Source organism: Fukomys damarensis, unplaced genomic scaffold (genome assembly GCF_012274545.1).
Source record: "Fukomys damarensis isolate Sample0158 unplaced genomic scaffold, DMR_v1.0_HiC HiC_scaffold_26, whole genome shotgun sequence".
NCBI classification, from domain to species: Eukaryota; Metazoa; Chordata; class Mammalia; order Rodentia; family Bathyergidae; genus Fukomys; species Fukomys damarensis.
In genome coordinates this window covers 1,839,029-1,866,011 of record NW_022900938.1, presented here as the reverse complement: position 1 = coordinate 1,866,011, position 26,983 = coordinate 1,839,029, and the positions used below count along the sequence as shown (strand labels likewise).

General features: G+C 46.1%; 1 long non-coding RNA gene across 1 annotated transcript; it reads right to left on the bottom strand.

Moving 5' to 3' along the window:
• Positions 1 to 12,675: 12,675 nt before the first annotated feature.
• On the bottom strand, positions 12,676 to 26,274 carry LOC104867565. Its single transcript, XR_781803.2, has 3 exons — positions 26,185 to 26,274; positions 13,512 to 14,300; positions 12,676 to 12,768 (listed from the first exon to the last, which is right to left on the bottom strand). It is a non-coding gene; the product is annotated as an uncharacterized LOC104867565 (long non-coding RNA).
• Between the last annotated feature and the right edge of the window lie 709 nt (positions 26,275 to 26,983).

Here is a 26,983-nt window from a genome sequence, read left to right as displayed (position 1 = left end):
CTCACGCAGGGAAGGCGGACAGGCCGCGGCCTCCGGCAGATGCACGAGCCCACGACTGCCACCGCGGTCGGTTTTGGGGCATTTTCCTCTCGTCCTCAAACAGAAACACTGTCCCCGCCGTGCCCAGCACTATTTATTCCGGTTCGGAGCAAGACCCGTTCTCGTCACTATCCGTACGCGCTTCTTCCCACCTCTGCTCCCTTTGCTGCTCTGCCCCGCGTCCCTGCGTCCGTCCCGGCGTCCGAGGGGCCGGGCCTGGGAGGAAGGGGCGCCCTTCACACGACAGGGGACCGAGCAGCTGCCACCTGCAGTCGCGGTGCCGAAGGCGCGTGTTTCCCCCTCTCGCCAGAGATCCCTGTCCGGATTGTAAAATGAGGCAACGCATTCCTGTGCACCTCAACGAGATGTGAAACATAAACTTACGGTACTCCAGTCAAGTCACAGGCCATCTCCGTCACCCCGGACACTCCCCAGGTCGCCGCACCCTCTCCTTGTTCCGAAACTTCATGTGCTTTGAGTCACACCACGTGTACTCTGGCTTCTCCCAAGCAGCCCGATGCTTTATTATTCACGATGTGTGAATTAGTAGCGCGTTCCCTCTCGTGGCTAAGTCATATTTCCCGGTGGGAGAAACTTGTATAAGATACTTCGTGACATACATGACATGAAACGTCTCCTACAGGTATGGAGTATGCGGCAAGCTGACGCCCGCTCTTTGGTTGATTGACATTTCAGGTTTGTCTGCAATAAGTGTATCAGCTGTGTAGAGTTCAAGGACACCGAACAAGACTCTCACGAGGGTCTTTCTGTGGACAGGTACTCACGGCTCCTGGACAGATTCCTAGTCCATTGTTTATCTTATTTAGAAACTGCCAGCCTTTTCCACAATAGTTGCACCACTTCAGTCCCACCGGAAGTAGAGGGCAGTTCGAGTCCTTCCCGGCCTAAGTAATATCCGGAGAGTTCAGGCTTTTTAAACCATAGTTACTTTAGTAGCTGCACAGCAAAATGTCTTTGTGGTTTAATGCGCATTTCTCTGACGGCTAGTGACATCAGCCCCATGCCTGTGGACAGTCTAGACATCTTCCTTTGGAGGGAATGTCTTCCTGAAAACCCAGGGACATGACAAAATGCTTTTCTTCTCTCTCTGGGTTTTTACTTTTTTCTTTTAGCTCTATGACTGGTAGAAACTAAGTTATAATTAAAAGTACAATTAAAAAGTAGTACATAGGCTAAAATACAGACTTTCCCAAGAGGTTAGATCAAAATAACAAACGAACACAACAGCTCATACCACAGATAGAAGATGCCTCAAAAGGGTCCCTCCAAAAACCTGTGAGCCAAAGAGCATCAACACACATCGCAAAAAACAAATGTACAGCAGTGCTGCTTTCACAAGAAGCTGAAGAATAGAAAAGATGCCTTTTAGAAAAGTCTAATGTGGGGATTGAAAACCATTCAGAATGTCAAAAAAATAAAAAATAAATAAACACAACAGATCCGCCCTCAGGGTGAGCACCGGGAGAAGAGCACTTGGGTCACCATTCTTGTCTGTCACAATTTGGAAATGGTGTTAATGAAGGCATTAGGAAACAGAGACCTTTTGAAAGATGGATTTAAAGGCATTTGCAAGAAATCAATCACTGCAGCTAAGTTAAAACCTTATGAAATCTTAAAGATAACTGAAAGCAATGTACATTCATTATCCTGATACAACAAAAGAACTAGTACACTGAGTGGTCATATATTAAAAGTCTCTAAACTGAGATACCTGAACTACAATCAGGTAAAAGAGAAAGAAAGTAGGAATTTTAACTTCTTTCTCAACTGCATTGAGGAAGCGAATTTTCACTAGATATTCAATTGCTAGAGGAAGTGCCCGGGGAAAGTAGAAGAGAATCTTTTCAAAGGAGGTGAAAAGATCGACCATGCATGTAAAGAGCTAAACACTCAAAGATACAAACTAAAATTTTTCTGGAAAAGGTCAAAAGAATCATTCAGTGTTATCAAATCCAGCTTTTCTGGTTGACAGAAACCTTGTTGGTTTCTTAGAAAAAATGAGTATATTGCACAGTCAAGGAAGAATTTTATATTGGTCAGCTTTCCCACTGTTTGCACACAATGCCTGATACCCACAACTTAAAGAAGGAGAAGTTTCATTCAGTCCAAGATTTGAGGGGATTCAGTCCATGGTCAGCTGGCTGGAAGGCAGAAATCTCATGGTGGAAGAATGCGGTGGGGCAAAGCTGCTTAGTTTGTAGCAGGCAGGAAGCAGAGAAGGGAACAGCACCAGAAAGGAAGGGACTGAGGACAGATGTGGTACCGAGGCCATGCTGTCACAACACACCCAGACACAGCCAGATCTGTGCTCTCCTAATATCCTTGGCGGCTCCCAAACCAATGGAGCTGACAACTAAGTTAGCCATCACAAATGCAAGTGCCTCAAAACAGTGCCCTTATGGAAGCTACATTCCAAACAGGCCATTAAGCAAGAGAGAACTTGAAGGGCACGCTCTGGACCGCCCAGTCCCTGAGGAAGAAGCAACATCAGGCTGTGGTAAAATGCAGGGTCCTAATGCCATGTCCCCAGGGTCAGGACCAACCCTGTCCAGATTTCTCCACAAGGCAGAACTTGTCCGAGTTCTGCCCAGACTGGCAAATGTTCAAAACAGATTTAGATCTAACCCCACTCCCCCAAAAATACACATAAACACAGCTGGACAGGACCTGGATGGCCCAGAGTCCACACCTCACCCTCCCACCATGCAGTCTCAAGGAAATTCCTGAGGGAAAACTACAGACAAACTTCCCGGAAACCCTGCCTCCCTCCAAGAGTTTCCTTGGCTCAGCACACCCTCCACCGGTTACCAGAAATTCCTCTACATCTCTTAGGTTTGGTCTTCTGCACATAACTGGAAACACAAGTGTGCCCTCCTTTGAGTTAATCTCACCTTCCAATAAGTCTACTTTTGCAAATCCAGACCACAGAAAGCTAACTTTTTTGTCCTTTGCTAATATAATTCTGATTTTTTTCTTTCAGCTTTATTGCTAATAGCAATTATTATAATAGTGTAGTTCAAGTGGAAGACACTATCATTTTTAGAATAGTGTTTTACAACTATGAATTCCTTTAAATGAACCTTGAGTTAATTGCAACTATTTTACTCTATTAGTGGGCGATATAATTAACAAGGTGTTGCTATTGGCATATTTACCGAATTATTCCTGAAACACAGCAATAACTTTTGTCTCTAAAATAATTTTGAAGTTTTTTCTTCATTGTTTTATTGCTCTTCTTTAGTAATTATATAATGTCTCAATGGAAATGTGATATAACTATAATTCCTGGGACAGAGTTTTATAATTATACACTATATATATATGGTTGTGAATCATATTAAACTGTTACCATCTTACTTGATTTCTGTATAGTGCCTGTCTTAGCTATTCATCTAAAAACATACTGAAATTTTCTCTCTTCTAAAGGATGTTTTTATTTTTTCTTTAATTTTCCTACTCTAGGTGAATGAGTATATATTTTCATTAAGAAATAAAATATCCACCTGATAGAGTACTTAGGAGAAGAACTTATTTTAAAGTCAACTATGAAAGCTCAATTTAAATAAGATTGAATACAGTCACTACATAGTGTAAAAAGTTGTCGACTCTGACTTGGAATGTTGAGGTGTTGTTTCATCACAACAGGAGCTCATTAGTCATCCGCAGTCTGGGTGTGGAGGTGGTGTCCAGAAGAAACACAGTCTTTACCACATCGTGTTCCCAGGGTCAGCAGCACCATCTGCACAGTGCCTCGGCCCGCTCCTCTCCTTCAGCCGGACCCAAGTGAGTTTCTTCCTTCCTACAATGCCACGTGAGGTCTGTTCGCCTGGTGTCTTTCCTGCATGCCCTTCTCCTGCCCTGACTAAGCTCTTTTGTCCCAAGGGCTCGTTTTAGTTCATATTCCTTTGACTGTGTTTCTTTTGCTGGGCTTTACTTTCTGATTTCCTTTCGCAGATTTCAAATCAAAAGAGTTCATCTTTTACTTCTTTCATACGTGAAACTACCCCTCCTCCTCTCTCTTCGCTGTGAGGAAGCTCCTCTCATGCCCCGGACCAGGGCTCCTCCCATCGCTCTGCTGTGGTAAAATTCTTTTTAGGTGCATTAGTCCACTCTGTGACAGCCCAGAGAGAGCTCAGAAGGGAGCATCTCACAGCAGCATGCCCCAAGAAGGTCATTTTCTGACAGAAGGAGGCAGGTGAGGGACCCACAGGAGGTGGGCACACACGTGATCAAGAACTCTGGGTCTGGAGCATCCCCTTAGGGTTGCTCTTAGACTACAAGCATGTTCCTCACACCGGGGTTTGGAGACCGCATCACAGTGTCTGCCTGCCTTGCAGGACTGTCTGTGGGCCGCTCACCATGAACTGAATGCTTATTTACTCCCAAGTCACATGAGGAAATCATGAGCCTGGTGGCATTAGGAGGTGGGATTTTCAGAGGTAACTGCTGTGGAGGAGTTTGCTTCCTCATAAACACAGACCTTGAGAGTTCTTCCCTCTCAGACTCAAGGCTGCTACGAGAAGCTGGCAGTCTGTGACCTGGACGAACCTTACCCAACCACGTGACACCAGATCTTGGGCTTCAGCCTCCAGAACTGTGGGACCCAGATTCCCATCTGCTGATCCTCCCCACCACTGCCACAGTGCTGCACGGTAGGAGGCTGGGCAGCCAAGCCACGACCAGGCCAACCTTCTCAGATACTGTGACCAGCCAGAGCACTTGCCTGCAGTTCAGGTGAGCTGTCGCACCTCCTGGCCTCTGGAAACCCTCCTTTCGGGCCCGAATGCTAATTCTGCCGCCTCCTCCTCCTTAGTCCTAGACATTAGCAAAGCCCAGGTTCAAGTGTAGCCTTCTCAGAGAACATTCCCCGCCCCACCGCTCACTCACCGAGGAGTGGAGTTGCTGCTCTCTCTGGACTCCCCTGCATCGTGAGCAGGTCTCGAGCCCGAATCACGGCGTGCCCGCTGCTGTGTCTGGATCCCTCAATGGAGCCCTTAATTCTGCAAGCAAGAGCCTCTGTTCCCTTTCCACCTATCACCGCTCACATTCCCAAAGCCTGCCACAGAGCTGGGCACATGGCTGTCATTCAGTAATATTTGTTGATGTTGTGTCTCTACTTCTATTACCGACAGATGTCTAAATCCACCTGCTGACTGCCGAGAGCAGATCCCATGGTATAGAAATTAGGGCAACGTGGGTCCTGACGCCATTACTGTTGCCTCCACTTGCAGCCATCAGAAATCAAGATGCTATTTCGGTAGCTTATGGGCCCATTTCCAAACCGAAAACTTTTGACAGACCCCAGGGTTCCCAGTTGGATTATATTAATTTGCTGTTGACCTATTTGCATTTCAGCAACTAGATCCCCCCTTACTAATAATTCAGAGGCATTAATTTTTCCATATTCAGGGTAGTGAGTATTCTCTCTCTAACCTCAGCATTCGGGGTTTGTGAAATAGGATATTCATATTAAAACCACCAGGAATTTGTGGTTACATGGCTTTCAGTGCACCAGGAATGGAGCTTATATTTTTCATGTGTCTCAACCCGTGTTGTTTGTATACCTCTACTTGGTCATGTTTGAAATAAATTTTCTGAAATCTAGGTATTCATCACAGACCATAAAGCAAAATAAATTAAATTATAATTTATTTCTGGGTAGTAAGTAAGCTGAGGATGATGTGTTCCATCTTTTGATGGAATGCAAATTCACCATTAAAAGACAAATTCTTCACTTCCAAAATTTGAATAGGGTGGTGCTTTAAAAAGCATTCCATCTGGTTAAATTTAGGGTGCTGAAAAAAGCCCACTATAAGAATATTCTCTGGCTCCGGACCCATAACATTTTTATTTGATTATGAACTGGATTCATTTTCATTTACTTGAAGCACTTCCACAGCGCTGTTTTTTTGCCTTCTGCAACAAGACAAAGTTGTCACCATCCACGCTGACTGGGTAATATTGTCTTCTCTGAATAATGCATTTCAGATGCGCTGCTGCCAGGAGAGGGCTTGTCTGTGGCGGCTGACATTCTTAGAGGAGGTTCCTGGGGTTATTTGTGTTTTCTTCTCTGCTCACAACTCCTCGATCTCCCTCCCACCCCGCCCTCTGCCCACCACCTGTGCCCCGCATCTGGCCTGGGGTCTCGAGCTGGGTTTGCTGCTCTAACAGAGCACTGCAGACTGGGGACCCACCAGCAGCAGGACTGTGTTTGGCTCAGGGCCCTGGAGGCTAAGGACCCTGCCGCTGTGCTGTAGCTGAGGGAGCGAGAGCAGAAGGGGCAGAACCCACCCTCCAGACACACCCGCCATCAGGGCAGCGGCTCCCTGCTGCGGCGCCTGTGTTGAGCTCTGAGGCCCTGCTTCTCGGTGCTGTTCCTGACAGACCCGGTGTCCCACACACTGGCCGGGGGCCATGCTCAGCCCACAGCACTGCGCAGGCTCAAGCAGCTGCCACTCCCGAGGAGACGACCGGTGGTGTGTTCCTCATGAAGGCCCTGTCCCGGAGTCCCAGTGACTTTTGTCCATTGTGGCCAGGACAAGAGGTCCCCTTCTAAACGGCCTCTCCACACCGCAGGGCTGGGTTTCCATCCTCCCTAACCGGCCGAGGTGGGTAAGCCCTGGCGGGCTGGAAAGCCAGTCAGAAAATGAGCTGCCGGGAAGGCACCAGCACCTGCCTCGCCCCACTGCCTTTCTGCCTGCCTGCTAGCTTCCCACTGAGTCTGATTCATTTGGGGACACAGGTGTGTAGGGAAGAAACCATCTACAGCTCCACCTTCCTCCGGAGATCCTCTGGGCCGGGAGGCTATTCAATAAAATGGCAATTTCAGACGAGCGGAGCGGAGAGCCAGGCACCAGTGTGGATGCTGCGGGACTGCAGAAGCCTGGGGCCACGGGGAGTCCTCGGCTGCTAGGCTGTGACCCTAGACGATGAGGATTCGAGCTCTGCTCCGCCTTAGCTCCTCAGTACCTGACGCTGTGGAACGGCTGCAGGGTTAGAAATGATGCGGATCACCCTCCCGGAACTCAGTCCTTCCTTACCGACCGGCTCCTGCATCCACCTACTCATCATTCGCTTAATAATTTCTCAAGTCTCTTTGGGTGGACTTTGCCAGATGCCCAGGAATAAGCAGATGACGTGAAGTAGGTTTCTCCACTGAGGGGTATGTGTGCAGTCACGGTAGCTAGTTCTGCTTCTCCCAACATCATTTTGGTTGTGGGCCAGAGAATTTTCCTAGCTTCAGGATATAGATCAGGACCTATGTAGGACAACCCTGGGAATCACATTCTCCTTTGCTAATGACCAGATACACACACAGTCCAGTCCCAGGGATGAGACAAAAGCCGAAGTAGCCAGTAGAGGCTTCTGGGAACAATTCTCTCCACGACAAAAGAACGGGCCTGGTGGCTCACGCCTGCCATCCCGGCACACTTGGAGGCCGAGGCAGGAGGACTGCAGGTTCAAAACAGCCTGGGCAACTTAGCAACTGAGTGAGATGCGTCTCAAAATACAAAAGAGGAGCGGGGACAAGGCCGAGGTATAGTTCAGTGTGAAGGCCCCAGGTTTGCTCCCCAGTACCGCGACAGACAGATGCGACCCCTCTCCCCCTCTCCCCGCAGCCGCTGCTGCCGCTGAGCCGGGGCAGAGCACAGGTCCATGGTCGGTCGGAAAGAAAAACAGCAGCGAGGCACGGCGTGGCCTTTCCCACACCGAACGGGTGTGGACGCCCGAGCCTCTGACCCTGTAAATCTGCGGGACAATAATTAATGGAGGAAGAGTACTAATATTCACGTGTGCGCCTGGAGCTCAGTCGTGGTCACACGAGGTTTCGACGCCGGAGCTCCTTGCAAGGCCGTCAGGGTCAGGAGGGCTGCGCTTTCCCACCCGGCCCGGCAGCCACCTCCGCCTTTCCCCAGCAGGGCGGCGCCCTCGCCCAAGAAGCACTTCCTGCTCTGGGGTCAAATTTCCTCCTACGTGAAACAGCCGGGTTGAACTGGATCAATGGTTTCTAGTTAAAATCGCCTTCTGCCAAATCTTTTCAATAATATTGAAAAGGGGACTCTAAAGAATTTGTATTTATTTTTAAATATTTACTGTATTTTAATTTTGAGGCACTGGGAATTGAACTTGTAGGCCTTCATACTGAGCTATAACGCAGCCCTTTCTAATTTTTTATTTTGAGACAGGGTCTTCCTAAGACATTAAGGTGACTGTCTTCCCTTCTGGGACTAGGGCTGTGCATCACCATGCCTGGCCAGGAATCTTTATTTTTAAGAGGCTTCTCATGTAAATGATTCCCTGTCCCAGTTGCGAATCATTGGATTACTCGATGGCATTATTTAATCTAAGTTTGGCAAGCTCCTCATTCTTCTGGAATAAAGGCCCAAATGGACCCTGAGGATCCTGGGCAGGAGGGTGCGATACTCCTGGTCAGCAGGGAGTCAGCCCAAGAGAGTGAGCTGAAAGGAGAAAGTTGGAAAGGACAGTCTAGGTCCATAAACCCCCAAATACCTAACACAGGGGAACTGCATTTCCTGCAAGAAATGAAGATCCTGTTGTTCTTTGGCTCCCTTCTCCTCCTACCTCCCCTCCTGTATCCTGGGGTAACTTTTCTTTGGGTGCCCTGTGTAATCCTGGCTTTGAGAGAGAAGAAAAACAGTCTACAGAGCCAGTTATGTATTTCTTGACTCTTTCTAACAGGAAGTGGGTCTGACTCCTTGCTCCCCTTGGTGGACCCTTGGGTATCCCTAATCAAAGCCACTCAGGGCTCGGTAGCAATGGGAGACATCCAGAGATTCTCAATGGATTTTACATTAATTGAGTTTGACTCTTTCTCCAGACTTCTAAATAAAAACCCAAAATTTAACTTTATTTTTCCCAAGTGATTTCCAACTACTTAAGACTAACAAGCTTCGCTTCAAAAAATGCAAAGTCACCCACATAGCCACTCATCTCAGCAGAGCCCCCAGCATTCTGCCAGGTGCCCAACCCACCCGAAGGGCCACCGATACCATGGTAGACAGGAGAGAGCCCCAATTCTGGCACCACGAAAAGGTAGGATTCTTTGACATAGCTTGTAAAATGCCGAATACTGTCTTCATTTACACAGATGCCAACATGTGACATTGTAATAACTTCTGAGATAGGCAGGGCGGTATTGTTTTCATTTTATGAGGATGGATGGCAGTGGTTAATATGAGCATATTAACCTAAAATTATGAAACGATCACATCTTCAGGCCTTCAGTGCTTCTCTCTGTAAGGTGCTATGCTAAGCGTTTCAGGCAGATACATCTCACGCTGACGTGATTCCTATCCTCACTTGATATTTAGAAAACTGAAGCATAAGAGCAGGACAGCCAGGACCCGCACCAGCTCTGTCCCCCTGTCTGTACGCTTAGCCGGTTTGCCCAGTTCAAGAAGGGTAAAGGGTTTGTCTGGAGTAATCTGGCCACTAGGAAGTGAGTTTGACCCCTACGACTTGTGTCCTTTTATATTATAAATATCTCATATATTTCTGTTTTGAGACCTCCACACAGAGCACAGGCTGTATAGAGAGGAGAGATTCCATTGCGTTTAATTTCAAATAACTCAGGTGGACTTTAAAAAGAATGCTGCCTGTTACAGAATGAGTCCGAAGTCCTGCCGTGTCTGTTAATCAACTATATTAATTATTTGCAAACATGCAAAAAGTAAATGGGAATTTATTTATTTTACTAAGATTTGAAAGCTCCTTGACTTTCAAGGACTAATTCACAGAACCAAGCTATTCACCAGATAGAAGGGAAGAATGAGAGGAAATTATACAGAATCTGCACATTTAAAAAAGAACTAGACAAGTATAGTGCTGTCTACCGTACTTCTATATCTATTGCTAATGAGAGAGAGAGAGAGGGAGAGAGAGAGAGAGAGAGAGAGAGAGAGAGAGAGAGAGAATGCCCCCCAAAGAAAGAAGTGCTACCAAGAACCTCTTGACTACATTCTCTTAAGGCAATGCAATCCTGAAGTAGATTATTTTGCAAATTGTAACAACCAGTTTACAGGGAAACCTCTATGCTTTATAGGAAAGACCAGTGTTTTATTTAGAATTCATATTTCCATCAAAGGTGCTACAATTAACATCCTGCTGAAAAGAGGTCACAACCCAACCCTTCATTAAAAAAAAAAAAGAAAGAAAGAAAGAAAAAGAAAAATAAGGAGAAATGGCTTAGCAATTACTCTCCATAGGAAAGACGACTATAAAATAGGTGCACCTCATAAATTATTTGCAGACATGCCCATATTAGAATGAAATAAGATCTTTCAGAGGGCAGCACACCTGTGACATGGATAATTACCCTCATTCACAAAGAATGAGCGGTCTGCCAGATGTTTAGCCCCACACAGACATAGGCAGGGCAGAGCAGTAGGAGAGAGTGTTTCAGCTCAGGCCAGACATGGCCTTTTCATCCTGATCAGCATCACGCTGTGTCAGCAGCTCAGCTGGTAAGGACCAGAATCACAGTGGGTCCCTCCTGCTCAGGACGAACACCCCTCTAGGCTCTTAAACTTACAGATAAACCACAGGGGCATGAGAAGTCCCACACTCAGTCAGATGCCCACTCTCCTTTCCTTTCCTTTTTAATTTTGACAGATGCAAACTCAATAAAGATTCCCTTAAATTTTAAGGATTTCATCAAGATAGAACAGACATTGCAAAGCTAAGCAGGACTTCAGTGTGCAATGAGAAACAACTCTAGTGAATATGATGCAATTCGGGAAAATATATATTTATTGCTTCATTATTCAAATAATGATTCCACTTTTACCATTTTTATTCTTTGTAATAGTCAGTCTACCAAAAGATGCTATCTGAAATAAAGGCTAAACCAGCTACCTGGACTCAGAGAAGGTCATGGTGGACTGTTCGGTGTTCATCATGGACGAGTTACTCCACTGGCAAATACAGAGCCAACTGCGCATGTTACCTTTCTGGACAAAAGTGTGTGATCACCTTAGTGGTCGAAACAGTCGAAGCCATACATTTAAACACTGTGACAACACTGTATATATTACATACTTTTCGGTGGTGACATTTAATGGATAAATAATAATTAATGATATTCACAAGTTCACTCTCAGAAGCCCTACAGAAGAGTCCTAACAGCATGATGAATGTCTCTGTAGCCAGGCGGGTGGACCACTGAGGTCCCGTAACATCACTTTCATTAACATCAAACCATCAATGTTGTGTGAGGTCAGGGTCAATGATTTCCAGAACAACAAACTCAATCCCAAATCCACCCCCCCAAGCACCTGGAGACAGTGTTAACAGATGCGGTACTGGGGCCCGGAATGTAGCGCCTGCCTGGCAGCACAGCGTCCTGAGTTCGATACCCAGTACAAAAGGCACATACTTTCCTTCCCTTCTCTCCCAGCTCCTTCAGGAAGGGCCTTAGGTAAAGCTGAGCCTTCAGGGAGAGAGCACAGACCCATAGGGCCCAGAGAAGCAAGGATGAGTGGTTGAGGGGCCTGCACTTCTCACTTCTGCCCCCAGCTGTTCCAAAGACTCTTGAATCCTTATCCTCCCACAAGTTAGTTGTACAAATTGTACTTGAATTCTCTGAAACAACAATTTCCTTTTCTGGCCTCAGTTAATTGACTTCTGTGGTGTACAACAAACCCTATTAAGCATATGCAGCATTTAAGTGAATTTCTAAACATTTTCGTTCAAAATTACAGCTAGCGCACATACAATGTAAAAAAATCCTGCTACAATAAGCCAAGTCCCAGAGGTAAAACCTAGCATGGGGGTCCAGGTGCAGCTCGGAGCTAGAGCTCTTGCCTAACAGGAAAGACCCTGGACTTGATCCCCAGCACAGAAGGGAAGAAAGGAAGAGAAAGAGTGAAGGAAGAAAGAAGGAAGGAAGGAAAGCAGGGAGGAAGGAAGGAAGGAAGGCAGTCAAGTGGGCAAGCAGAAGGGAGGTAGGGAACTGAGCATGACAGAGGTGGAAAAAAGTCATTTTTATCAGGAGTAAAGTCAAAGTGCAGCACCAGGAGCACCAGAGCACTGTGAGAGCTATTTGCAGCATGCACCAAAGTATGGGGATCTAGGTAAGATCTAGGCTTTAAGAAAAGAGAGGTGAAAGCTAAAGACAAAAAGTACTAGGTAGATAAACATAGGGACCTATGTATAAGGCTCATGGGTATGGGATTGAGAAGGGGAACCAGAGCCCATATTTCATAAGAATTATTGAATAGGAGGAGGTAGAAGTTGATACTAATGAAGTACCCATTATATGCCAATCACAGCTTTAGCTAAATGTGTTCTCATTTAAATATGTGTACATATTTACTTACATGCAAACATATATACATTCACATAAACATACACTTTACTCTTCATTATCACTTACATGGTAATCCGTTTTAACTGAGAAAACTGAGGCTCAGATATTAACCTTAAAGTTCCCAAGTTTATGTAGAAATAAATAGAAAGAATGAACAAAAATAGGCAGAAAAAAAGCAAAGCTCATGCAAATCCAAAACTGTCTGCTTTAGCCACTTTCTCATGGTTGGGATCAAATACCCAACATCTGTAACTTAAAGAAGGAACGAGCGGTTTACTTAACTCACATTCTAGCCCTCCGGCTCCTGGCAGAAGCAACGGTGGTGCAAGGGTCTGGTGGAAGAGAGCTGCTCACCTCATGGTGCACAGGAAGCAGAGAGCCTGAAGGAAGGGGAGGGGAGGAGATGAACCACACACACCAGGTCACAGTCATGGCTTCTCACCTCTTCCATCTTGGTTCTCTGTCCTGACAGCAGGCCAGCCATCATGCCCCCGTATCCCAACCACCTTTCAAAAGACCCATCAATGAGCCCAGGACCACATTAGGCTTTGGGGACATCTCCATAGGAAGGCATAACCTGACCTATGTAAGAGTCAGGAAACAGGAGAAGAAGCAGCCCACATAAAGACAGAAACAGCCTGAAGGCAGCTGGAAATACAGTCTAAATAGTCTTCCTTAAGACAGTGCATGATCTCAGACTAATACAATGTTAGCATTGAAAGCTGTGCACATCAGAGACAAATGTGAAAACGTGACATAAGTAATATCACAAAGTGATTAAAGCAAAAAAAAAAATTGTTGCGTAATCCAGATAGGAGAAAAGAGAAATACATACACTTAGCAAGGCAGAGGGTTTTGTGTTATGGCTCGGTCCTTGACCCAAGGGTTTAACACAGGCCTGCCACATAGTATTTCAATTAGTATTTCTAAGTTTTGAATTCTTTATTAGAAAAAGGCTTTAAAGGGTTTATGTGAATCAAGGAGGTCTTAAAATAATAGAAGACGGCTTTATAAATGCAGAGTGGTCCACCTGGCAGCCATGAAGTGGACCAGAGAAATCATGGTAGAAAGACAGAAACCCAAGAGGGACTTGAGGTCCTAGAGGGGTCCCTGCTATTTTTACCTGCAAAAGCTCTGCAGATTGAGGGCAGACTCTGCCCTCTTCAAAGCCGCAAGAAGCAGATATTCAGACTGGATTTTCGAGCTTCTCCACACTGGTTCTCCCCCTGACATTCACACTGGGTGGCTTCAGGTGCTGCTCATCCGAGAACGTTCTTTCAAGCAGCCAAATCTGGGCAGGCAGCAGTGGGGCCAATCTTCTGTTTCTCTAGGGTTTTGGGTTTGGGTTCTCACTTTTTTGGGTGAATCAGCCTCCCATTCAAGTCCCAGTCTGCCGTGGGGATACTGTCAGGGATGCGCTCCTCCGGCCCAACAGGGGTCCGTCACTGCCTGAAAGCCTCAGTTTTGTGAGACAAAGGGAAGGGTAGGGTTTCTGTTTGTTTGGGAGGTGAGCAGCAGACGGTCTGGAGCATCTTCTCTTACCTCAGAAAGCTCCCAGGCTGCGGGTCCAGGTCAACGTGTCCTGTCGCACAGCTAGATGTGCGGCACAAGCTCACACAGAAAAGCGCGCGAGAGCCCTGCAGGACCTAGTTCATACACTTGTAAGTAATTTTCAGTACACGGAGTTGTTTTTCAGAAGAAAAATTTTAGCAGTAACTTTTTCCAAATAAAATTTTATGCAATTTTGCTTTCCATTCCCAAAAGAAGTAAATAAGATTACAGTACTAAAAACCAAGGGCCCGGGTCCATGTGGATTTGAGGAGGCACAGATGACATGCTGGCCTGGTCTCTGTGAATTTTGGGAGTCTCCAGAGCAACTCTTGAACCCTTAAGATTCCCGGTGCCTTGCATTCTAAGAAAAAATAGGAAAATGCAAAGTTCATTATCAACTGATAGCGTCATCGTCAATAGATTGCTCACCTGAATCTTTATCCCAGACCCTCAGGACGCTACACGAAGCAGCAGTACACTAGCATGCATTAGAACCACGGGGAGGGCTTGTTAAAGGCAGGTTCCTGGGTCCTGGAGTTCCAGGGCAGCAAACCAGAGTCGGAGCCAAGCTCTGTGTCTAACAGTTCTGCGTGCGTGGGTAATCTTGGTCCAGAGAGCACCCTTGGCGAATCAGAACTACAACTCCCAGCTGGTTTGCCAGTGGGTCTTTGGGCAGGTAGGAAAACGGGCCTCCAAAGACGTTCATGTCCTAAACCTGTGGCTTATGGTTAGGTGATGTTACGGGGCCAAAATTGCTCATCAGTTGCCCAAGGAATGGGAGGCTGAGGGTACAGCCAGTTTCCTAAGTGATGACAGAATCCCTAACTGTGGGAGAAGGTGCAGGAGGGCAAATGCTAGGTGGGCTGAGGGTGCTACCATCTGTGCCAGCTCAGAAAGCACTGTGGGGCTGGGGTGGGCAGCACTAAGGGGCATGGGCAGCACCGAGGGGCTGGAGAAAGCTCAGAGGCAGCTTCCCCCAAAAGGCCCAGAAAGTAGCACAGCCAGGCTGGAAGCTCCACGTGAGCTCCGCAAGGCCATCCTGAGCCGCCCAGCTCCAGAAGGGAAGAAGTCACACTGCTCTGAGCCAGTTCATTACAGCAGCAGTAGAGATCCCACGCAGGACCCTAGAAATCATGTTTCCATGAAGTGGTCCAGAAAGAGAAATTTCTTATGGAAGAATAAAACAGCATCATCTGATTGGAGGTTGTTTTTTGTTGTTTTTCTTGCTGTTGTTTGTTTTCTTCTCCCAGTGGGCAGGTGCTAAGACACAGGAATCCTGGGGAGGTGCTATGATGTGAATCCTGGAGTCTGGGACAAATCACTTCTATACCCCAGTTTACTCATCTAACACCGTGAGGACCTGGAACCGCAGTCTTGGATTCCACAATTCCAGGGCGCTGGGATTTGCCTCTGCCCCTGCAGTTGCCCTGGAGACCAGCAATGCTAAGCCTTATGAACTCCTTGGGTTGGCTGGGAGTCAGATAATATTTATTACTGACACGAGCCAAGAAAAAGTTTCACTTTTAAGGTGTTAAAACCTAGGAAATAATTGCTCAGATTAGCTGCTCTGGACCAATTAGAAGCGTGTCACCGAATTCGGTAGGTCCAAGCTCTCGGACCCTCACTGAGTCAGCTTCCTATACTAATAAGCAATCCCCACTATCTTACGGCTGACTGAAAAGTAACAAAGTTTCCCAGTGCAGCCAATGACTGACTGTGTACTTCAAAAAGAAGGAAAGCGTCCCTGAAACAATGCTATTTTCCCAGCTAAAATTCATGAAATCATAGTCAGTAATGAAAGTGGATGGGACAAGTTAAAGAATTTAAAATCTAAATGTGAATTTTAAAAATATTTAAGCAATGCTTGTAAGGCATCATTCAGAAGATAATTATGAAGAACCAAGTTTCAGCCTGAAGAATATATATAAAATTCAAAAAAAGTTAAAGCAACTTTATTTCCCTTGCCTTTTCAGTCCATTCAGGAGCCATTTCCCAAAACACTGCCTATTAAAAATCTCTGTAAATACTGGGCGAAAACCCACACATGGGAACAGCATGCAGAACTCTTTGAAAATATGCCCCAAAAAATGTATCCCCTGCTACTCAAACTGGAGGGGGTTCAGAGAAGATTTGGGAAATTAACTCTAGAAGGAAAACTTGAAAAAGTTCAAGCTTTCTCACCCAGAAGAGGTACAAGTTGAAAGAGGGTCTTAACGTGGCTCTGAGGCAGAAGTTCACAGCTGTGGCACATGCACCTGAAGACCTCAACCCTGGGGGTCTGAACCGGGCTCGGGACACACAATTCTGCTGAGCAGGCTAACTACGCTATTGCATGTGGTTCCTGGACCACACTTGTCGAAACAGCACCTGAGAAGACCTCACTGAACAAGTGTAAGAGGAAGCTACACAGCTGCACTGAATCTCTGCCACAAAACAAGTGAAGCCCAGAGCGGAAGCCAGACCCTAGGACAGGAAAGTGGGGTGCTTGGTAAAGGTGTCCCCAGAAAGCAGCAGGGAGTGGCTAGGAAACCCCCTAGGTCCTCAAGAGCTTCTCGGTCTGAGACGGTGCTTCTGTGGGGCTGCTTGGTTCCGAAGAATTTGTTAAACACGTGAATCACCAGGTCCTCCAAGCTATGAGAACAGAAATTCAGCCGATGCTAAAGAAGTTACACAGGGCCAGGCGTGGTGGCGCACGCCTGTAATCCCAGCACTCGGGAGGCTGAGGCAGGAGGGTCGCTGTGAGTTCGAGACCAGCCTGGGCTACATAGTTCTAGGAAGCCAGGGGCAGAAGTGGACCAGGGGAGGTGCTAAAGGCCGAGGCACGGGCAGGGAGCAGCTTGGTGTCCAGCACCCGCCACCCATGAGGGCCAGGGTCTGAGCATCATTTGCAAAAATGAAAAAGGAAAGCTGTGTAGCACGACTCATAATTCCACCTGGGAAAGGATGGAGCTGGAAGACTGTCAGATGCTTGCAGCTCTTTCATTTCCATTCCCTAAGTTCATTATATTTAAGACACCAGCAAGAAAGAACTGGAGTACGCGTCCTTACTTTTAATTATTTTTAAAATACATATTTAAATTGCATTCATTTTTAAATAATTGTGTAATTACTTTAAGTGAGTTATTTTAAAATCACTTCCTGTGGGGTCCTCCTTATGGGTGAGGAATGGTGAAGCCTGGATCTGTGAGGACAGATTCCTCACAGAACTTAGATGCTAAAATTACCCATCCGGTCTTTACTTCATTAATTCCACCTTTATTGAGAGAATACATTAATTAATTAGTTCCATTAAGAAATCCTGGTGATGTTTTTCCTTGTGACTCTGGAATGATAATGGCGCGGCACTGAGCTATTCTGGGCCTTCCCACCCAGCAGAGTAACGATACATCTTTGTTAGCAGAAGGCTCTTAAAACAAAACAAACAAACTCTGCTTTCAGTTCCTGATGAAGTTAGAGGGCCCAGATGGAAAGCTTCAAGGACAACTTTTGTTTGCCAGCTGGGCTGCAATGTAAGGTTGCCAGTGGCTGAAGGAGTGTCCCTCGCCTCCGTCCCCTCTGCAGATAATGAAGTGTGTCTGTCTGTCCCCGGGCTGATGGCTGCAACATTCCACCCAGTGAGTGATTAGACACACATGTCATCAGTGGTCCCCACTCCAGAGAGAAGATGAAACTCATTAATAAATCATTAGGCATTGTGAATTTTTGTTTTTTCCATTTCCTCCAACCACCCACATACTGGTGGCAAAACAGTCTGCAGCTATTATTTTTAACACAGAGAGGTCGGAAGACTCTGGACCCCTTGGAGCAGGCACGGGGACCTCACAACTCAGGAATTATTAAGACGGTTAACTGCGAGGACTTTCTTCTCCCCAAAGTGGGAGTTTAAGGCGTTTTGCTAATTTCTCAAATAACTCCTTTTAGCGGGATCTATTTTTAATTTCAGTTTAGAAACTCATGTTTTATACGTTAAATTTAAGCAGTTCTAAATTAGCGGAGGAGCCTCATAATTAAAATCTGCTCCTCGGGGCCCCTCGCTCTCCGGGGAGGCTATTCAGTAACACCTAGGGAGGGCGCTCAGCATTTCCGTAGGTCCTGGCTCCATCTCTGAGCCAACAGAATGCACCACGCCAGGAAGCACAGGGCAGGGAGCTCTGGGCACTGCCCAGTTCTGACCTCCACCGCCGTCGGCAGGGCTCTGGCTGTCATCTGCCTCTCCGGGCACAGATGTCCCCACACGATCTCATCGGGTGCCTTCAAGAGCTGTGACAGCAGATGCTGCTCCACGCCTGTCCCACTCCCTCCGCCTCCCCATCCAGCCATTGGAGAGAGGTGAGAACCCCGGGCTGAAGCACAAATCCCATGCAAGGCCACAGAACCTCCTCGGCACCTCTTAGTCCCACTGCCTAGAACAGTGGGATTTCTCCCCGGTCGGTCTGCTTTTTACTCACTTATACATCTGTTGCTTCATACAAATGCGCAGTGTAGGTCTCACTTACAAACCTTTGTATTGCAAGAATCATCACTAGGATTTATCCTTAGTAAACTGCAAGGTTGCAGGAGAGCGAGAGATGCCGAGAGAAGGGATCCTCTCCCCTTCTGCGCAAGCTGTAGGCCGTTTTATAGATACTGTTGTAACGATGCGTCCCTGCACAGCACACTGAGAGCCAAGTGAGTCACGCACAGCAGGTGCAGTGTGGAGGCCGAGAGCCAGGCTCAGAGACGCCCCCTCGGCTGGGAAGTGCTCTGAACGCTTGGATCCCTCCCAGCCAGCTGCACCTTGAGTTCTTGCGTTTGTACTTTCCATTCTTTGATCCTCTTCTCACTACATTGTTCCTCTCTTCCTAGATTCGCTGTTCGTCTGAGTCATTACCTGTCCGCCCACCTCTGATTGTGAACTAATGTCTCTGACGCTCTCCTCTGAGTTGTCCCAAGCATTCTCGAGTGTGATCCTCGGACTCTCCACACCTGTGGATCTGGGAACTTGTCAGAAGAACCGACTCTGGCTCCCGGAGTTCCCTGATGATCTGTGCACCCAGCAACGTCTGGAAACGCTGGTCTAGATATTCACACAACTGGAATTAGGGACTGTGCAGTCATTACCTCACAGTAAAGTCGAAACCATGAAATTTCCATTTACCTCTTATTACTGTTTGAGTTAAATATGGTGCCCGAGTTAAACACAAAGTCTAACATTGTTGAGGCAAGATCTCCTTCAGTCTCTGTGTGTCTTTTTATAAGTAAAGACAAACTGAGCTGAAAGAAAAACTTAGTGTGTGTGAGTGTGTGTGTGAGCATCATACACATATGGAATCAGCAAACTAAATAGAACTGAAATATATCTAAGTATATATAAATATAAATTATATATTATTTATTATCTGTTTCCTGCAGTTTACAATTCACTCCCATTTCTATGGTCACACTAATGGGCACTTATTAGATAAATTTTCTAGGATTACGATTTTTTTGTCTACAAAATCTTAGCAGGAGATGCGTCTTTCAGCAGCTTGTCTGTGGGGAGTGGCAGTCCAGCCTTCTGTCTTGCAGAGGTGGGGAAGACAAGTCAAGAAGGAAATAGGAAGTTTCCTTAAGTCCGAATGTATGGAAAGGTTGCCTGAGGTACTGGTTCCCTGCTTTATGAGTCATGGGGGCCTCATTTAAAGCTTTCCCATTCTGACCCTGGATCCCCTTCATATCTTATTACCCATTTCTTTAACCCTAAACTTCTACCCCTAAATAACTTTCCCACCTACCTCTTGAAATAATTCATGTGATAGCCTTCAGTCTTTGAGAGAAGAAGGTTATCCTTGTGATTCGTAGCTAACTGACATGAATTTATTTCACATCCATTTTTTTCTTCTTTTTTAAAGATGCCTTTGTTTCCACTAGAATTTTACAACCAAGTCATTCCATTTGTCAGCACAGCCATATTCACCTTTCATCCGTCGGGGGCCATGAATTCACAGGTGCAAGCCAGTTCATCAGGTCGTCAGGATGGACCCGTTGTGATGACAACACCCTAAAATGGGGCACACTGGGACCTCACAGTCCGAATGTCCTCATTTTTCTGCACAAATGCTGGGCGAGTTCTCTAAGCTTCACGTCACAGCAACCATCACTTTCTTCGTTCAGCAGCACACGTTGCTCGCTCCTCCTGATGTGTGAAAATGCTCACAGCTGTACTCAAAACACATTCATCTGAAGAGCTTTTTCATCCCTTTAGGAGTAACATCAGGATAAAGGAAGAAAGAAACTCAGCCTTCCCTGCTCTGTTAGAACAGGGCTAGAAATCTCATAGTTTTACTGGCTATGGCTGGAAAGACCAGGTAATTTAGATGTCTCTGAGAATCACTGCTAAAGCCAAATATTAGGGATAGAAAAAAATCACAGAGGTACAAGATTTTAATTCTCATTTTAAAAGTATTAAATAATAAGTATTTTAATTCTCATTTTAAAAGTCGAAATAGATGTTAGGATACCAAACTGAGTACTCTATTAGACCTACTGAATATACAAAATAATATTAAACCTCCAGAGAACTTTAGGAGACACAGTAGATGAAGCAGTACACTTCTATAGAACTCGATAATTATTTTTGAGTAGTGCCAGTTTATAAAATGTTTGACCTGCTAAGCATTTTCCATACTAGATATCATAAGTTCCCCTTGATTTCTCATACGGTATTATTTAAACGTGCACAGATGTAAGCACTGTCACATTTACACCCTAAGCCAAAAGCCAGTAAGAACTAACAATGATCTCCACATCCAAACACAAATAACTCTGTGTGTGAGTAGTGTTTGGAATAACCCACAGCACCGCTTAGCTGCAGGTTTAGGGCTCCCTGCAGCCCTCGCAGATGGATGGTCCCCTCACGAGTGAGGGACTTCCCACTGGTGTTTTTGAGTAGATCATCTGCAGTGCCAGCTGCACCGAGTATGTTCACCCAGATCTCGGAAAACAGTGCTTTTCACTCTCTGGATTAGGGTGCACTCTTCACCCTTGTAACAGTGATATCTTCTACCTCTCCTTTTACAGGAAATAAGGATGGCAAGCCAAGGACCCTGCTGTGGAAAATGGGCTGGGGCCATGGAGAGACCTGGCCCAGTTGGGGGCACTGGGGAATCTTGGTACTAGGAGTAAGATGTCAGAAGAACTGTTGATATAAATGTGATCTCCGCCAATGATCTAGGAGGAATTTCAGAGATGAAAAAGTGATGAAAGATTTGAAATGACTGAAGCAGCCCCTCACTTATTCCTAGTTCCATGATGAGACAGGATTCTAGAAACTTGGAGCCAGCATGCGCAAGGTATTACCCTAGAAAAGCCACACATCTCACACAAGCACTGCAGGGGACAGTTCGGGCGTGCGGTGGGGGGGTCAGAGCACCTGAGTCATGGTAACTTGGTGCTGGCTAAAATCATGTCATTCCTCAGCACAGATCTTACGCAGGAACAATGGAGAAATGGCAGAGACTCTGTCTTTATTCCAACAAGGAGTTTGTCCTCCCAAGATTTGTGGGATGCCACCAGAGGAATCCTTAGAGCGACACTTCCTATGATAGGAAAGATGGGTCTCAAACCAGCCATCTCAACTTCTGCCTTAAGAAATTAGCAAACTAAACCAAGCTGGAAACAACTGAAATGGCCATCAGCGAGTTGATGAAGTGTGGCATGTCTACACAGTGAGGTGCTGCACAGCTCGGGGAGAGGGAGAGCTGGCGATATAAGAAACAGCACAGATAAATCTTGCAATATTTATTCCGTGTGTGGGAAGCCAGACAGAAAAGAATATACACTGTGCATTTTCACACATAAACACTGGATAATATGATGCCCCCAGCAGCACAGTTCAGCAGTCTGAGGTCAGGGAGGGCCAGGCAGGAGATTCAAAAGTGCCCCAGGGCAACTTTTGGATGCGGTTGTCCTTTTGTCTTTATTTATGCTTGTGTTGATTGTGATGTTTTCATGGTTGTGTAAATGTCTAACTGTGTACAATTGCACAGTTTGAATGTGCAGTCTGTCATATGTCAGCCATGCCTCTGCAAGACCGTTATACCACATGAAATTTGTCCCAGGTGGCAGCGGCCTGCAGGTTCCCAGGGTCCATCCGAGACACAGCACTGGGCTCTGCTGTTGTCACATGGGTCTTCGCAGTGGCCGTAGCCAGGCCAACCCTGGTGACAGGAGCCCATTCTCGGTCAGTCAAATCTTCCTCCATTTCCCCGGCTTCCGGCCCTGAATTTCCTAACACTCTTCTTCCTGGCCCAGATAAGTTAGCCAAGTCCTTTGCCTCTCCCCAGGCACACTCGAGCTCCTCCTCTTCTACTCGGTGGGCGGCCACCTGCAGGTCTGCAACTGGGGAGCCTTGAGAGGCTGAGCTGACTCTAAACTCCCTTCCTGACCTGCAGCAAAGAAGGGCCTCGCACTGGGCCATGGGCTGGAGTGATGAGAGCCGCAAGCAACAGGGTAGGGCTCATGGTTCTGACCTCCTCACCACGCAGGTTGCCTGAAAGCCTTGACCCTTCCAGGGCTGGACGCTGGCATTTACATTTAATGTGGTTATTTATGCATTCAGGCCCGAGTTTATCACCCACAGCCTTCTTTATTGCCTCTCTTGTTCTTAGTTCCCCTTTTCCTGTACATTTGCTTTCTTCTGGATCAATATTTGCTTCATTTTGTTGGCCTGTTAACTACGCTGCTTCACTGTGGAATGTGGTGGCGACTTCAGAAGGCAGCACATACCTTCAACTCAGCGCAGTTCACCTCCAAAGGACAAGGCGCATTTGTCGTTCTCATGAGAACCTTACACTAATGGACACCCACTTCTCTTTTTCAGACTCTATGCTATAGTGGTTATGGATTTTACTTTTTGTTTTATAAACTTTACAATATATTGTTATTGCTACTAAACAGTTTATGAGACTTAGGAATACTTTAAATTTTTTCTATTTTTTTCTTTTTATTAGTATGTCTTTGCAATACATAGCAATTCCATTCTCCTGGGAGAACTGGTCTATCATCTATCTATCTATCTAACTCCCATCTTCATCATGTTTACCTCCCCTTCCCCTCCCGCCTTGGCCCTCCTTCATCCCCCACTCCCCTTCCCCTTCTTTGGTTTCTTTCTGTAGATGTAGATTTTTCATCAGGCATAATTTTCTTTCTAGGTGAAAATTCTTAATATTTCTTGAAATGTAAGATCAACTGGTGGTAATTTTTTCTTAACTTTTATATGCCTGTAGCATCTTATTTAGCTTTGGTTTTGAACAGTATATTTTCCAACAGAGAATTCTTGTTTTCTTTCGATAATTTAAAGGAACCACTTCACTAACTTCTGACTTGCACTGTTTCTGGAGAGAAACCCGACGCCATCTCTGTCTCTCTCCCCTGTACGGAACATGTCATTTTTCTGCAGACTTTCTTAGTATTTTCTCATTGCTGCTGGTTTTGAGGAATATGATTAAGATGTGACTTGGTGTCATTTCTCTGTGTTTCTTCTGCAGGAAGAATATCTTTAGACCGTGAGTGTGGGTAGTCCTCAGCAGTATGGATAGTTGGGGCCGTTATTTCTTCAAATGTTCTGCCTCACCCTCTTCAGTGAACATCAGATGGACCATCCAATAGGCCACCTGAGGGCATTCCAAAGATCCTGATGGTGTCTCACTTTTCTTCCTTGGACAGTTGCGATTCTATGCCTTCAAGTTCAATGATCCTTTTTCTTACAATGTGGTATGATGTTCTGTGGATCTCATCCAGGTTAGTTTTTCTCAGGCATTTTCATTTTCATCCTAGAAGCCTAACTTGGGATCCAGTGGTACCGGTTCAGTGTTCTCCTCTGCTCATCTTAACATCAGGGTGAATTCCAGTCGGTTTTGATTGATTGCTTCCCTGTGAGTTACATTTTCTAACTTCTTTTTATGCCTGGTAATCTCTGGATTCCGACATTATGAATTTTATCTAGTTAGATGCTAGACTATTTTCAATTTCTATGAATCTAGAGTACTTTTTTGGGCTGCAGGTAAGTTACTTGGAAGCCACTTAATTCTTTCAGTCCTTCTTTGACTCATCAAAAGGTACATAGCAGTGTTCAAAATAGGGCTAATTATTCTCCACCACTAAGGCCAGAGCTTCTCAAATGCACTCCATAATTTCCTGTTGATCATGGTCTTTTTTTGTTTTTTTTTCAGTTTTGCTTGAATGTACATCCTCTGTTGCTGTGGTACCACGTGGCTGGGGCTCCATACTCTGAGGGACACTGGATGGAGCCCTCTGAGGCTCTCCAGGGGGCTCTTCCTGTAAGCTCTGTCCTCTTGGGTAAGCGATCCTCTGAAATCCGGCTGCCTTAATCAGGCCAGACAGGATATTCACCTGATTTTCTCCCTGTCCACAGCACAAAAATCCTCACAGTAGTAAACTGGGATTCACACACCTCGTCCCCTCGGTCATTGTCTCATTGCTGGGATACAGAACCCAGCACCCTGAACTCCCAGGAGCAGAGGTTCATTTTGGTTCATGACCAGCTGGCTCCACAGCAGAAACAGCAGGGTGGAAGAACCTGAAAGGAGACAGCAGCTCAGCCCAGGGCAACCTGGAAGCAGAGAGAGAAGGGAGGACCCAGGGACAAGAGCACACTCTTCCATGGTACACCCACTGACCACCTCCAACCAGGCCACCTCCTCACAGCACAGTCAGCCAGGAACTTATCCACAGGTGAACCCACCGGTGGGTTCCGCACTCCATGATCACCTTCCTCACACAACAGAGTCTTGAGGGACATTTTAGATCTAAACCACAATGATCGTTCATTACGTTTGTTTCCTGTCTCTCAGGTGTCACTTTCCTTTGCTGCTCAACATCAGTCTCTTGAAAACTGTTGTTTGATGTATTTTGTCCAGTATTTGTGTTTGTTTCTGGAGGGAAGGAAAGGGTAGTGCTTGTTTCTCCACCTTGGCCAAAAGCAGAAGCTAGAACACCGTTTTGAAAGCATGACTGAGTCTCAATCAATATCTTTAAAGTTTGAAGTATCATCTGTCAGGATGCTGCATACACAATAAATCCATGGTCAGCATATCCCAGGCACATGGAATAAAAGGGCCTGGGAATGAAAGGAGAGAAGGAGAGGCAGCTCTGCTTAGCATCATTTTTGGTGACACCTGGGGAATCTGGCTTCCCATCCCTGCAACTCTGGGCCTGCCTGTTTGGAGATGTTGAACATTTCTACCAGGGCACACTGCAAGAGCCTGCTCCAGAGTGACACTGCAGCCCACTCTGTCGTTTTGGGCTCCTTGTACGGAGGGACCAGAATTCGAGAGACATCAGCAGCATCCTGGCAGTGGCAATCAGTCATGGCCTTCTGGAGGAGGCACGGCTGCTCCTCCTACACTGCAGACAGGGAAGAGTCTGCTCATCGGCCACATAATTCAGTGGAGCCGAGCTTGGTGATTGCCTTCCAGCTTCCCTGGTAAACAAACAGAGTAGCCACGAGCTAAGAAGAGCGAGGTAACAGTGGCTCAAGATCTCACAGGGAAGAGGGACTGGGTCGGATGGTTCGGTGATAAGTTGGACTTCAGCAGTGAGAGGAGCAGAGTGAAAAGTGACCACAGGTTTTCCAGCCCAGGCAGCTGGAAGAATGGAGTTGTCATTTCCTCATCCAGAAAGGTATCGACGGGGTAGGTTTCTGAGAGGATCAGTTTAGTTTTGAACATGTTAGCTTCCTAGTAAATTTCAAGTAGGCAGTTATGAGCAGAGAAGTTCAAACAACGTTTGGAAGCTGCTTAAAATCTCTTCACAAAACAAGCAGGAAGTGCACTCCGGGTACTGCCTGGGCTTAGAGCGCTCGGCTCTGCGGGTGGTGTGTAGTGCGCTGTGTTTGGAGGCCAGGACTCATCTCCATGAGGCAGCTGCCCCTGATTTCCAACATCTGCACTCACATTCTCCCTTCACAACCTCTCCCTTTCCCTTCACCTCCTACCACCCTTGACTTTTCAAGGCAATATTGCAAATATTGCAAATATTCTTTCAAGCAAGTATTCTTGCCCATTTTGGGTGTCTAGGAAGCCTGCAGGGATGGCTGTGAGCCAGGGAATTTGTCTAAGAAACAGAACATGGGCTTCCTTGGGCCTGGTGTCATTCAGCACAGAAAGAAGCTTGTTCAGAAAAAAAAAAGCAGCATGAAAAAGGACTGCCCCCATTCTTCCTTCTAAAAATCCTTCTCCTGTTTTCTCTTTTCCAGAATTACTCACCATTCTACAGATCCAGTGCCCTCTCTCAGAGTCTGCTGAACTTCTGGGAGGTTTCTATGCCAATCGTGCCCTGAGATCTTACCCCTGCCACAGACGAGCAGTCCCAGTGCCTGAGTGCGCTTTATGTCCCCGTGCTTTGGACTTTGGACTAGATCGTTTCCAAGGACCTTTCCAACTCCACAATTCTATTAACTACAAAATCATTTAAATGGGTCAAGAAATCTCAATGTTAATTTGAACCAAATGCAGAACGAGTGGGGCCTAGTTTGTATCAAGCTCCAATTCTAATCATTTAAGAAGGGGCTTCGAAACCGGAAGAGCCTTGGTGCGCTTGACCCCAGCAACAATGGACTTCCAGCCTTGGTGAGTAACAGCAACCTGAAGGCTGGCTTACCTACTGCCAGGGAGCCTGTGGAAGGTTTCATTTGTTCATTCTCCTTAAGTGCTTTGACTCAGCAAAGCATAACAGAGAATTAGTACTGGGAGTTATTATTCAGCTTTCTGAGACTGAGTTTCCACCCGAGGTGCAGAAGAGCTTTTGGATTCTCACTGTGAAAGGCAGGCAAGGATGCCAAAATCTTCCTGACTCCTCACAAGAGTTGCCTATTTTAAAACAAGATTAACATTCTATAAATACCAATCAGTGAACCAACTCTTAAAAATAAACTAATTTATTCCAGCAGTGAATGGAAATTATTTTTATTAATATTAAAATTATTCTTCTCCCATGATAATAGCTGTTAATATAATACACTAAGAATAACCTCATGTTTACTTGGTTCATGGGAATTGCTGAGAA